Source organism: Hylobates moloch, unplaced genomic scaffold, assembly GCF_009828535.3.
Source record: "Hylobates moloch isolate HMO894 unplaced genomic scaffold, HMol_V3 SCAFFOLD_1, whole genome shotgun sequence".
NCBI classification, from domain to species: Eukaryota; Metazoa; Chordata; class Mammalia; order Primates; family Hylobatidae; genus Hylobates; species Hylobates moloch.
In genome coordinates this window covers 148,156,864-148,169,764 of record NW_026652276.1, presented here as the reverse complement: position 1 = coordinate 148,169,764, position 12,901 = coordinate 148,156,864, and the positions used below count along the sequence as shown (strand labels likewise).

General features: G+C 41.1%; 1 long non-coding RNA gene across 1 annotated transcript in view; it reads left to right on the top strand.

The window, feature by feature from the left end:
* LOC131384590 (uncharacterized) overlaps positions 1-12,457 on the top strand; it is a 45,293-nt gene extending 32,836 nt beyond the window's left edge. Inside the window, exons 2-3 of the long non-coding RNA XR_009215594.1 lie at positions 9,864-9,948; positions 12,293-12,457. This is a non-coding gene — a long non-coding RNA (uncharacterized LOC131384590). The remainder of the gene's footprint in view (positions 1-9,863; positions 9,949-12,292) is intronic.
* Positions 12,458-12,901: the final 444 nt, after the last annotated feature.

The following is a 12,901-nucleotide window of genomic DNA, read 5'->3' as shown; positions in this document are numbered from 1 at the left end:
CTGCCTGCTTTTTCTCCTTTGGCTGGAGGCGCGGTTTCACCATGTTGGCCAGGCTGGTCTCCAGCTCCTGACCCCGAGTGCTCTGCCCGCCTCGGCCTCCCGAGGTGCTGGGACTGCAGACGGAGTCTCGCCCACTCGGTGCTGGGTGTTGCCCGGACTGGAGTGCGGTGGCGTGGTCTTGGCTTGCTGCAGCCTCCACCTCCCAGCCGCCTGCCTTGGCCTCCCAGGGTGCTGGGATTGCAGCCTCTGCCCAGCCGCCGCCCCGTCTGGGAGGTGGGGAGCGTCTCTGCCTGGCCTCCCATCCCCTGGGATGTGAGGAGTGCCTCTGCCTGGCCGCCACCCCGTCTGGGAAGTGAGGAGCGCCTCTGCCCGGCCGCCCCGTCTGGGAAGAAGTGAGGAGAGCCTCTGCCTGGCCGCCCCGTCTGGGAAGAAGTGAGGAGCGCCTCTGCCCGGCCACCCATCGTCTGGGAAGTGAGGAGCGCCTCTGCCCGGCCGCCCCGTTTGGGAGGTGAGGAGCACCTCTGCCCGGCCGCCCTGTCTGGGAAGTGAGGAGCGCCTCTGCCCGGCCGCCCTGTCTGGGAAGTGAGGAGCGCCTCTGCCCGGCTGCCTCGTCTGGGAAGAAGTGAGGAGCGCCTCTGCCCGGCCGCCCTGTCTGGGAAGTGAGGAGCGCCTCTGCCCGGCCGCCCTGTCTGGGAAGTGAGGAGTGCCTCTGCGCTGCCGCCCCGTCTGGGAAGTGAGGAGCACCTCTGCCCGGCCGCCCTGTCTGGGAAGTGAGGAGCGCCTCTGCGCTGCCGCCCCGTCTGGGAAGTGAGGAGCGCCTCTGCCCGGCTGCCTCGTCTGGGAAGAAGTGAGGAGCGCCTCTGCCCGAGGACCCTGCCCGGCCCCTGTCTGGGAATGAGGACCCTGCCCGGCCCCCATCCTGTGGCCGGCCGCCCATCATCTGGGAAGTGAGGAACGCCTCTGCCCGGCCGCCCCGTCTGGGAAGAAGTGAGGAGCGCCTCTGCCCGGCCGCCCCGTCTGGGAAGAAGTGAGGAGCGCCTCTGCCCGGCCGCCCCGTCTGGGAAGAAGTGAGGAGCCCCTCTGCCCGGCCGCCCCGTCTGGGAAGAAGTGAGGAGCACCTCTGCCCAGCCGCCCCGTCTAGGAGGTGAGGAGCGCCTCTGCCCGGCCACCCATTGTCTGGGATGTGGGGAGTGCCTCTGCCCGACCGCCCCATCTGGGAGGTCTACCATGGAGGTCAGAAGCAATGTGGGGGCTGGACGTGTTGGCTCATGCCTGTAGTCCCAGCACTCTGGGAGGCTGAGGCGGGTCGATCACTTGAGGCTAGGAGTTCGAGACCATCCTGGCCAACATGGCGAAACATATGAAAAATACAACAGACAAGCCAACCAACCAACCCAGCAACAACAAAACAGGTCTGCCCTGGAGTCATACTCTAATTTTTTCTATTTTCCTCGCTTTCTGATCCTTTATCCCACTTTCTTTTTCTTCCTCTCCCTTCTCCTTCTTCTTTGTCAAATAGAGGATTGAGTTATTATCATTGATCCATACAAAGTCCCTTTCTCATTTATTTTCTTTAATTCCCACTCCCCATTTCTATTCCCCGTCTTCCCATGTGCAACCTTCCTAATATGTTTGATATGCATCTTTTTGTTTGTATGTATTTTTAGAAAATGTTTATTGTTTTGTGTGCAAAAAAAATTAATTAAAAAAAGATATTTCCAAATCTTCATATCCCATTTGCCAACATTTCTCACTTTGTCCCTTAAGATTACCATAATTATTAGATCAATAAAAATTAAATAAAAATGTAAAGCTGTCAACTCCATAAATGTTGTTAGGTCTGATCTAACCTAGTCAGAATTACAATTCTGCTTTATTCTCAAGAGAAGTATAGGATGCCCTCACAAAAAAGTCTTTTGAGCTCCTTGAATCATCATATAATCAAGCATCAGATTCTTACCCTGTGAAATAAACTTCATTAATTATGTTAGCAAGTTTAGCACATCTCCTGCCTTGTTTAGAAACTCCTGGGTTATGAATATGAGGATGTTGTGATAGCATAATGCCAAAGAACGTGAAACATGAAGAAGGCAATGAGATATCACACACAAGTTTTCAATTAGCCCTGCTAAGAAGCTTTGCTTCCCTTGCTTTCCACCACAAAGTAATGTCTGAGTAAGTTTGGTGTAGATGCAACCAGAAGTGAGAATAGTGGCTGATGTTCCACTGGAATGCACTGGTAGCCTGTACTAGATATTAAAATAATGAAATAATTTTGCACCCATTGGTGAGCAACCACTAGCCCAGCACCAAGTGCACTCACCACCACCTCTTTGCCTGAGCTGCCTCAGCTTCTCCCTGAACCCCTAACTAAAACAAGCCTAGATCTGGGAATTAACAAAGTGATCCCAAGCAGGGCTGTAGGCCTCATGGATCCTGCTCTAGCATCTCAACCAGCACCTGTTCTGATCCATCAGTACCTAGACCATCTAGTTGCCCAATATTTTAAATATATCCCTGGTTGAGAGTATCGTTTTAGACTCTCGAACTTAATTTTTGGCCCTTTGCCTTGTCCTTTCTTTGCAGAACTGTTGGGCCCAATTTTTCACAGTTTGAGAATAGTAATAAACCCAGGGCTGATAGCATCTATTTGATTTATGCACATTTTAGTGCATTTGTTACTTGTTTCTTGGTTCTGTGTTTTGTGATGGTGGTGTCACTGTTTCCCTGCACCATAATTTCCTGGTGCACTTCACTACTCCTTCATCACACAAGAAACTGTAAGGGTCAGTGATCTTCGGCACCACCACTTCCATTTCCTCATTACAAAAATTGACCTTCTTTCTGTTGTTTGAAAGGGCTCAGGCCACTGTCATTCAGATTTCAGGACTGTTGAACAGTAATAACAGTATAGGAGGAACAGGCAACCAGCGCAGCAGCTGGGCATTGTGCTCTCTTCCTGGAATCCATTTTGGATCTCTTAGTGTAGCTAGCAGGCGCTGCTTGCAGCCTTTCCCCAGAGTTATATTTTATAGTAATTCCCTACTTGTCATTAAATCATTTAGCTGTATTAAAGCATTGTACTCTACTCTGTGAATATTAGCCAAGGTTCTTGTGCTTTCTAGGCAATTTCGTGTTTATAACTCACGTCACTCAACTCAGTATGTACAACTAGCATCATGGAAAAATAAACTAGTCAGTAATTCCTGTTAAACTACCCATAGCCTTCTCATCATCTATGAATTTGGTGAGTGTGTCTGTGTGCGTGTGTGTGTGGGAGGACAAGTGTGAAACCAGCTCAAACATGAAAAATAAAAATAAAAAACCAGCTCAAACATGAAAAACAGGAAAAATAAAAATCAGACCTCTCATCTTTTCCTATAGGGTGGTACCCCTATTTGCTCTTTTATTTCACATCTACGGTAATCCCACCAGAAAACTGTACCATTTTCTGAGTGCCTGGTTGTTCTTTGAAGAGAAATTTTATACATTGAAGTAGGATGTTGGAATACAAAATTATCATTATTAACTTAAAAATAATAACCTCCACGTGTTAAGCAAAAATTTCTTTTTTAAATAAGTTAATTTAATTTTAAGTTAATACATGTGCAGGACATGCAGGTTTGTTCCACGGGTAAACTTGTGCCATGGTGGTTTGCTGCACCTATCAACCCATCACCTAGGTATTAAGCCCCACATGACTTAGCTATTTATACTGATGCTCTTTCTCCCCCTGCCCCCCTGAGAGGCCCCGGTGGGTGGTGTTCTCCACCATGTGTTCATGTGTTCTCATTTTTCAGCTCCCGCTTATAAGTGAGAACATGCAGTGTTTAGTTTTCTGTTCCTGTGTTAGTGTGCTGAGGATAATGGTTTTCAGTTCCATCCATGTCCCTGCAAAGGACATGATCTCATTCCTTTTTATGGCTGCATAGTATTCCACAGTGTATATATACCACATTTTCTTTATCCAGTCTATCTTTGATAGGCATTTGGGTTGATTCCATGTCTTTACCATTGTGAATAGTGCTGCAGTAAACATATGCATACATGTATCTTTATAGTAGAATGATTTATATTCCTTTGGGCATATATCCAGTAATGGGATTGTTGGGTCAAATGGTATTTCTGGTTTTAGATCTTTGAGGAGTCACCACACTGTCTTCCTCAATGGTTGAACTAATTTACATTCCCACCAACAGTGTGAAAGTGTTCCTATTTCTCCACAGTTTCACCAGCATCTGTTGTTTCTTGACTTTTTAAAAATTGCCACTGTGACTGGCATGAGATGGTATCTCATTGTGGTTTTGATTTGCATTTGTCTAATGATCAGTGATATTGAGCTTTTTTTCATGTTTGTTGGCTGCATAAATGTCTTCTTTTGAGAACTATCTGTTCATGTCCCTCACCCATTTTTTGATAGGGTTGTTTGTTTTTTTTCTTGTAAATTTGTTTAAGCTCCTTGTAGATTCTGGATATTAGCCGTTTGTCAGATGGATAGATTGCAAAAATTTTCTCCCATTCTGTAGGTTGCCTGTTCACTCTGATGATAGTTTCTTTTGCTGTGCAGAAGCTCTTTAGTTTAATAAGATCCCATTTGTCAATTTTGGCTTTTGTTGCAATTGCTTTTGGTGTTTTAGTCATGAAGTTTTTACCCATGCCTATGTCCTGAATGGTATTGCCTGGGTTTTCTTCTAGGGTTTTTATGGTTTTAGGTCTTAGGTTTAAGTCTTTAATCCATCTTGAGTTAATTTTTGTATAAGTTGTAAGGAAGGGGTCCAGTTTCAGTTTTCTGCATATGGCTAGCCAGTTTTCCCAATACCATTTATTAAATAAGGAATTCTTTCCCCATTTCTTGTTTTTGTCAGGTTTGTCAAAGATCAGATGGTTGCAGATGTATGGTGTTATTTCTGAGGCCTCTGTTCTGTTCCATTGGTCTGTATATCTGTTTTGGTACCAGTACCATGCTGTTTTGGTTACTGTAGCCTTGTAGTGTAGTTTGAAGTCAGGTAGCATGATGCCTCCAGCTTTGTTCTTTTGCTTAGGATTGTCTTAGCTATACAGGCTCTTTTTTTGGTTCCATATGAAATTTAAAGTTGTTTTTTCTAATTCTGTGAAGAAAGTCAATGGTAGCTTGATGGGGATAGTATTGATTCTATAAATTACTTTGGGCAGTATGGCCATATTCATGATATTGATTCTTTCTACCCATGATCATGGAATATTTTTCCATTTGTTTGTGTCCTCTCTTATTTCCTTGAGCAGTGGTTTGTAGTTCTCCTTGAAGAGGTCCTTCATGTCCCTTATAAGTTGTATTCCTAGGTATTTTATTTTCATTGTAGCAATTGTGAATGGGAGTTTATTTACTCATGATTTGGCTCTCTGTTTCTCTATTATTGGTGTATAGGAATGCTTGTCATTTTTGCACATTGATTTTGTATCCTGAGATTTTGCTGAAGTTGCTTATCATCTTAAGGAGATTTTGTGCTGAGATGATGGGGTTTTCTAAATATACAATCATGTCTTCTGCAAACAGAGACAATTTGATTTCCTCTCTTACTATTTGAATACCCTTTCTTTCTTTCTCTTGCCTGATTGCCCTGGCCAGAACTTCCAACACTATGTTGAATAGGAGTGGTGAGAGAGGGCATCCTTGTCTTGTGCTGGTTTTCAAAGAGAGTGCTTCCAGCTTTTGCCCATTCAGTATGATAATGGCTGTGTGTTTATCATAAATAGCTCTTATTATTTTGAGATATGTTCCATCAATACCTAGTTGATTGAGAGTTTTTAGCATGAAGGGGTGTTGAAGGCCTTTTCTTATCGAAGGCCTTTTCTGCATCTATTGAGATAATTACGTGGTTTTTGTTGTTGGTTCTGTTTATGTGGTGGATTACGTTTATTGATTTGCATATGTTGAACTACCCTTGCATCCTGGGGATGAAGCTGACTTGATTGTGGTAGATAAGCTTTTTGCTGTGCTGCTGGATTTGGTTTGCCAGTATTTTATTAGGGATTTTCACATTGATGTTCAACAGCAATATTGGCCTGAAATTGTCTTTTTTTGATGTGTCTCTGCCTGGTTTTGATATCAGGATGATGCTGGCCTCATAAAATGAGTTAGGGAGAAGTCCCCCTTTTTCTATTGTTTGGAATAGTTTTAGAAGGAATGGCACCAGCTCCTCTTTGTACCTCTGGTAGAATTCAGCTGTGAATCTGTCTGGTCCTGGGCTTTTTTTGGTTGGTAGGCTATTAATTACTGCCTCAGTTTCAGAACTTGTTATCGGTTTAATAAGGTACTCAACTTCTTCCAGGTTAGTCTTGGGAGGGTGTATGAGTCCAGGAATTTATCCGTTTCTTCTAGATTTTCTAGTTTATTTGCATAGAGGTGTTTATAGTATTCTCTGATGGTAGTTTGTATTTCTGTGGGATTAGTGGTGATAGCCACTTTATCATTTTTTATTGTGTCTGTTTGGTTCTTATCTCTTTTCATCTTTATTAGTCTGACTTGTGGTCTATTTTATTAATCTTTTCCAGAAAAAACCCAGCTCCTGGATTCATTGATTTTTTGAAGGGTTTTCTGTGTCTCTATCTCCTTCAGTTCTGCCCTGATCTTAGTTATTTCTTGTCTTCTGCTAGCTTTTGAACTTATTTGCTTTTGCTTCTCTAGTTCTTTTAATTGTGATGTTAGGGTATTGATTTTAGATCTTTCCTGCTTTCTCCCATGGGCATTTAGTGCTATAAATTTCCCTCTAAACACTGCTGTAGCTGTGTCCCAGAGATTCTGGTACATTGTCTCTTTGCTCTCATTGGTTTCAAATAACTTCTTAATTTCTGCCTTAATTTCATTATTTACCCAAGAGTCATTCAGCAGCAAGTTGTTCAATTTCCATGTAGTTGTGCAGTTTTGAGTGAGTTTCTTAATCCTGAGTTCTAATTTGATTGCGCTGTGGTCTGAGGGACTGTTCGTTATGATTTCAGTTCTTTTGCATATGCTGAGGAGTGTTTTACTTCCAATCATGTGACCAATTTTAGAGTAAGTGCCATGTGGCACCCAGAAGAATGTATATTTTGTTGATTTGGGGTAGAGAGCTCTTGTGGATATCTGTCAGGTCCACTTGGTCCAAAGCTGAGTTCAAGTCCTGAATATCCTTGTTAATTTTCTGTCTGTTTGATCTGTCTAATATTGACAGTGTGGTGTTAAAGTCTCCCACTATTATTGTGTGGGAGTCTAAGTCTCTTTTTAGGTCTCTAAGAGCTTGCTTTATGTATCTGGGTGCTCCTGTATTGGGTGTATATATATTTAGGATAGTTAGCTCTTCTTGTTGAATTGATCCCCTTACCATCATGCAGTGGCCCTCTTTGTCTTTTTTTATCTTTGTTGATTTAAAGTCTGTTTTATCAGAAACTAGGATTGCAACCCCTGCTTTTTTTGACTTTCCATTTGCTTGGTAAATATTCCTCCATCCCTTTATTTTGGGCCCCTGTGTGTCTTTGCATGTGAGATGGGTCTCCTGAATACAGCACACTGATGGGTCTTGACTTTTTATCCAATTTGACAGTCTGTGCCTTTTAATTGGGGCATTTGGCCCACTTACACTTAAGGTTAATATTGTTATGTGTAAATTTGATCCCGTCATTATGATGTTAGCTGGTTATTTTTGCCCATTAGTTGATGCAGTTTCTTCATAGTGTTGATCTTTACAACTTGGTATGTTTTTGCAGTGGCTGGTACCAGATTTTCCTTTCCGTATTTAGTGCTTTCTTCAGAAGCTCTTGTAAGGCAGGCCTGGGGGTAAAAAAATCTCTCAGCATTTGCTTGTTTATAAATGATTTTATTTCTCCTTCGCTTATGAAGCTTAGTTTGCCTGGATATGAAATTCTGGGTTGAAAATTCTTTTCTTTAAGAATGTTGCATATTGGCCCGCTCTCTCTTGTGGCTTGTAGGGTTTCTGCCAAGAGATACACTGTTAGTCTAATGGGCTTCCCTTTGTGGGTAACCCAACCTTTCTCTCTGGCTGCCCTTAATATTTTTTCCTTCATTTCAATCTTGGTGAATCTGACAATTATGTGCCTTGGGGTTGCTCTTCTTGAGGAGTATCTTTGTGGTGTTCTTTGTATTTCCTGCATTTGAATGTTGGCCTGACTTCCTAGGTTCTCAAAAGAAGACATTTATGCAGCCAACAAACATGAAAAAAAGCTCAGCACCACTGGTCATTAGAGAAATGCAAATCAAAACCACAATGAGATACCATCTCATGCCAGTTAGAATGGCAATCATTAAAAAAGTCAGGAAACAACAAATGCTGGAGAGGATGTGGAGAAATAGGAACACTTTTGTGCTGTTGATGGGAGTGTAAATTAGTTCAAGCATTGTGGAAGACAGTGTGGTGTTACCTCAAGGATCTAGAACCAGAAATACCATTTGATCCAGCCACCTCATTACTGGGTATATACCCAAAGGATTATAAATCATTCTACTATAAAGACACACGCACATGTATGTTTATTGCAGCAGTGTTCACAATAGCAAATACTTGGAGCCAACCCAAATGCCCATCAATGATAGACTAGAAAAAGAAAATGTGGCACATGTATACCTTGGAATACTATGCAGCCATAAAAAAGGATGAGTTCATGTCCTTTGCAGGGACATGGATGATGCTGGAAGCCATCATTCTCAGCAAACTAACACAGGAACAGCAAACCAAACACTACATGTTCTCACTCGTAAGTGGGAGTTGAACAGTGAGAACACATGGACACAGAGAAGGGAATATCACACACTGGGGTCTGTTGTAGGTGGGGGGCTAGGGGAGCGATAGCATTAGGAGAAATATCTAATGTAGATGACAGATTGATGGGTTCAGCAAACCACCATGGCACGTGTATACCTATGTAACGAACCTGCACATGCTGTACATGTATCCCAGAACTTAAAAGTATTAAAAAAAAAACAAAAAAACAACTGCTTGTGTTAAAGTGCATGAGAGCTCAGCTTAGGCAATTCTGAGCACCATTACCATCTCTTATTTGAAATGGGGCTTTAGAATAACAAAAATATAATAATTTTGCTGAATAAAAAAGTTAATTATGCAACCTGAGGAGAGAAATAAGGAGCAAGCAGGTATAACACAGGCCCAGGAGGAGACAGGCACATGTGCAAATTCAACACAAGCCTCTAGGTGATTAAGGAAGAAAAAAAGTGGTCACACATTTCATATTTCTAGGAGAGCAGTTTCTTTTTTTAAGAGAATTCAGTACTTCTTTATATTCAGATTTTGTACTTGGCCTAACTCTAGCCAAAGATTTAGAAATAGCTTATTCTGTGGTCAGAATCATGTAAGTTTTCACAAACTGATGTGTGCAGTTGGTGGAATTTCCTGAGGAAGGCTTTTTAACTGAAGATAAGTGGGGCAGGTCAACCTCCACATTTTAGTCATAGATGTCATAATTACCAGTGGCAGCAAACAAAGCTGCATTGAGCTCTGGGTATGCCAATCAGAAGCTGATGGAAGCAGAAAAAGGAATTCCCTGTAGATCTTGCTTCTATAATGCCATTCCTTATAAGAGAAAAGAATTCTCTTAAAGAAGGGGGTCTCACTGATTTTTAGTAGAGGTGTTGTTTTGACTCAATCTGAATGTTTTGAATGCTTGGTCTTTTGGATTAGAGGTTTCCACCATAATTTGTTTATAATAAAAATGTGTAAATTAATTTGAATTCATTTTAGATAAAATTTTCTGCCATGGTTTTGGCCCTAAAACTTGTTACTAGGTGTTAACCAATTACACCACTTTCTAAAACAAAATTATGAAGATCAAAGTTGTGCTAAATTTATATTTTTCATTGTGTCCTAAATGACTTGTAGGAGGAGCAGTGAAATGGAATTTCCTGAAGAAAGATGGAAATACTGAGGTTCCAAAAATGAAGAAAAGAGCTGCATTAAACTCAAGGTATTTTATGAGTGGAAAAACAGATTTATTTATTTTTTTCCTGCTGGGCATTCCCCAAAATTTGAAGCAATAGAAAGAAATACCTCAGGTTATATTATCAATTATCTTGATGTAGCAACTTTCATCTAGAGCTTAAAATACAATATAAAGAATATACTTTTACTTTCTAATTCCATTAGATGGAAAGAGTACCCCATCCCAAAGCCACAGAAAAGAGAAAGCTGTCTTATTTTTGATGTGCCACTATAAAAAGAAAAATCCATCCACCCACCTTGTTTTATGATTGCTGACATCTTCCTTGCCCAAGGAGGATGCTGTTCACAGGAGAGAATTTAGTCAATTTGCTTTCCTACTTACATAATCACAGAAGTTCAAATACCTGGTTTTTCATTTTTGCTATTTCTGTCCAAAGTGTAATTATTGCTGTAAAACAGTGATTCCCAAGGCTTTGTTAATCTGTAAATTAATTTGACAGGACAAAATGCCTTATGCCACCCCATTCTTAATTACCAACTTTAAAATAGGATGAGGGGAAAAATAATACCATCTCTAATGACTCTTACTCATAAATGAGATGATTCCTATTTTTTGCCCGTAATTATGCCAAAATTAATAGTACAATTACTATTATAAAAGACTGCCTAGAGCCAAATCAGACTATAAGCACCATTGTTCCAAAATAAATATTTCACATTTGTAGGTTCAACCTCCAGGTCACTGGCACCCTGCATAACTTTTGTAAGAAAGCAATGCCACTTTATTATTATTTTTTTATTTGAGACGGATTCTCGCTCTGTTGCCAGTTTGAAGTGCAGTGACATGATCTTGGCCCACTGCAACCTCTGCCTCCCGGGTTCAAGCAATTCTCCTGCCTCAGCCTCCCAAGTAGCAGGGACTACAGGCACCTGCCACCATGCCCAGCTAGTTTTTGTATTTTTAGTAGAGACGGGGTTTCACCATGTTGGCCAGGATGGTCTTGATGTCTTGACCTCGTGATCTACCTGCCTGGGCCTGCAAAAGTGCTGGGATTACAGGTGTGAGCCACCGCGCCCTGTGGCAACGCCACTTTAAATAGATAAAAGCATTCCCTCCTCCTCCCCTGCCCCTAGACAAACAAACAAAAACCAAATGGATTGATCCAAGTATAAATACAATTAGAGGATCTTTGGGGAAAAAACGAAACAGAGATACTTAAATTGAGGACGGAAAATGAGCAAATGAAGAGACTTTTCGTAAGTGATTTTTTGGGTGTGCCTGCCTCGAATTATCTCATTTAATTATCCCACCAAACTTCAGTTTCAAACAAGAAACGAAGGGTTAGTGCTATTAAGAACATTGCCCAACAAAGTGGCACTTAAGCCCAGTTTTGTCTAAACATAATTGCTGTCTTCCTTTCACTCTTGTGTAGTATCTCTGGGATAAGAAGGCTGGAAATAGTCAGATAATACAAGATTATCACAAAAAAATATATTTTTAAATGATGATGAGAAATGAAAACAAAACAAAACAGAAAAAAATAAAACCCTTCTTTTCCCACCTTTTTGGAGAAAAGTGGGCAAGAATCCCAAGAGTTTATCCTTATAGAGAGGATGAACAATCTATCGAATAATTTTCAAATTTGTTAATTTGCTTTCTTCATCATGCAAAAACAGACAAAACCAAACATTTCTAGCCTATCTAATGGTGTGCTGGAGAAAATAAGTAAAATCGGTTCTTATCTTAGCCTAATTGAGGTCATCATGCACAGGCAGGAGTCATGATAAGAAGGACTTTGAGGAATATTGAAATCAGATAGCCACACACTTTGGGAACGCCCACACTGCCCAGCCACAGTGGAGGCTCAGGTGAAAGGCTCAGTGACCTGGCAGGTACCCCACCTTGGCATAGCGTCATCTGGTAACCTGGTCAACATCCGCTGTCTCTATACCTCATTTTTTTTCAACTTTATTCTTCCTCACTGATTTGTTAGTCACAGAAATGTTGCACAAATTTATGAGATGTCTGTAAGTGCTTTGAGCTTCTTAGAAGAAATAAGTAAATTTAAAAAGTGGCATCTTATGACAGAACTCCACTTTGGGAAAATGTGAGCAAGAAGAATGAATGTGTAAAGATGATAACTATGAGGTCTTGGGAAGTCTCTACCTTGCTTTTACATTTGAATAATAATTAAAGCCATTTCACTATTTAAGAGAATACAGCAAAACATATCTGGGGTTTGGATTCAAAGTGTCATGAAAAATGCAAATAAGAAATCTGTTACATAGACAGGTCAAAAACAACCAACGGTTTTTCTCTTGTGAAACCACCATTTAGAATATGTCTGTTTTAATGTTTTGTCCTGAAGGAACTGAGTATTTTGGGGACACATTGCAAGATTCAAAAATTGGAAAAGGTCTTCTAGGAATTACTTCTATTAGAGAAGAAATGAGTTCAAGGTCAATGCCCTCTCAACATATTACTGGGAGCTAAGAACGATCAGACCTGACATTTACTGCAGGCCTACACATTGTTCCAGGTATTTTGTTAAACATTTTAAATACAATATCTAATTCAATCTTCATAACAGCCCTACAAGTTAGATTCTGTTATTATCTCCATTTTGGAAAGGAAGAATTGAGGCGTGGGTAGCTCACTAATATGTCAAAGCCATACAGTAGCTAGTGAAGGCGGCAGTCCTATTTAACCTGAGATCCGCCTACATCTGGCACTCCCGCTCTTAAACACTATGCTACAATTTTCATTCTTTGGGTAGCTTAATAGTAAATGGGAAAGACTGGGCTTTGCATGCCTTTTGCTTCACCTGCCTCCCTTTCTTTTGTCTTTCCTCAGAAATATTTCTCTAGGGTGAAGGGGAATAATAATACTGCCTCTGATGGGTCATTTTCATGAATGAGGTGATTTTAATATTTTGTCAATCAATGGTATATCATTTGTCAATAGTACAATGACTGTT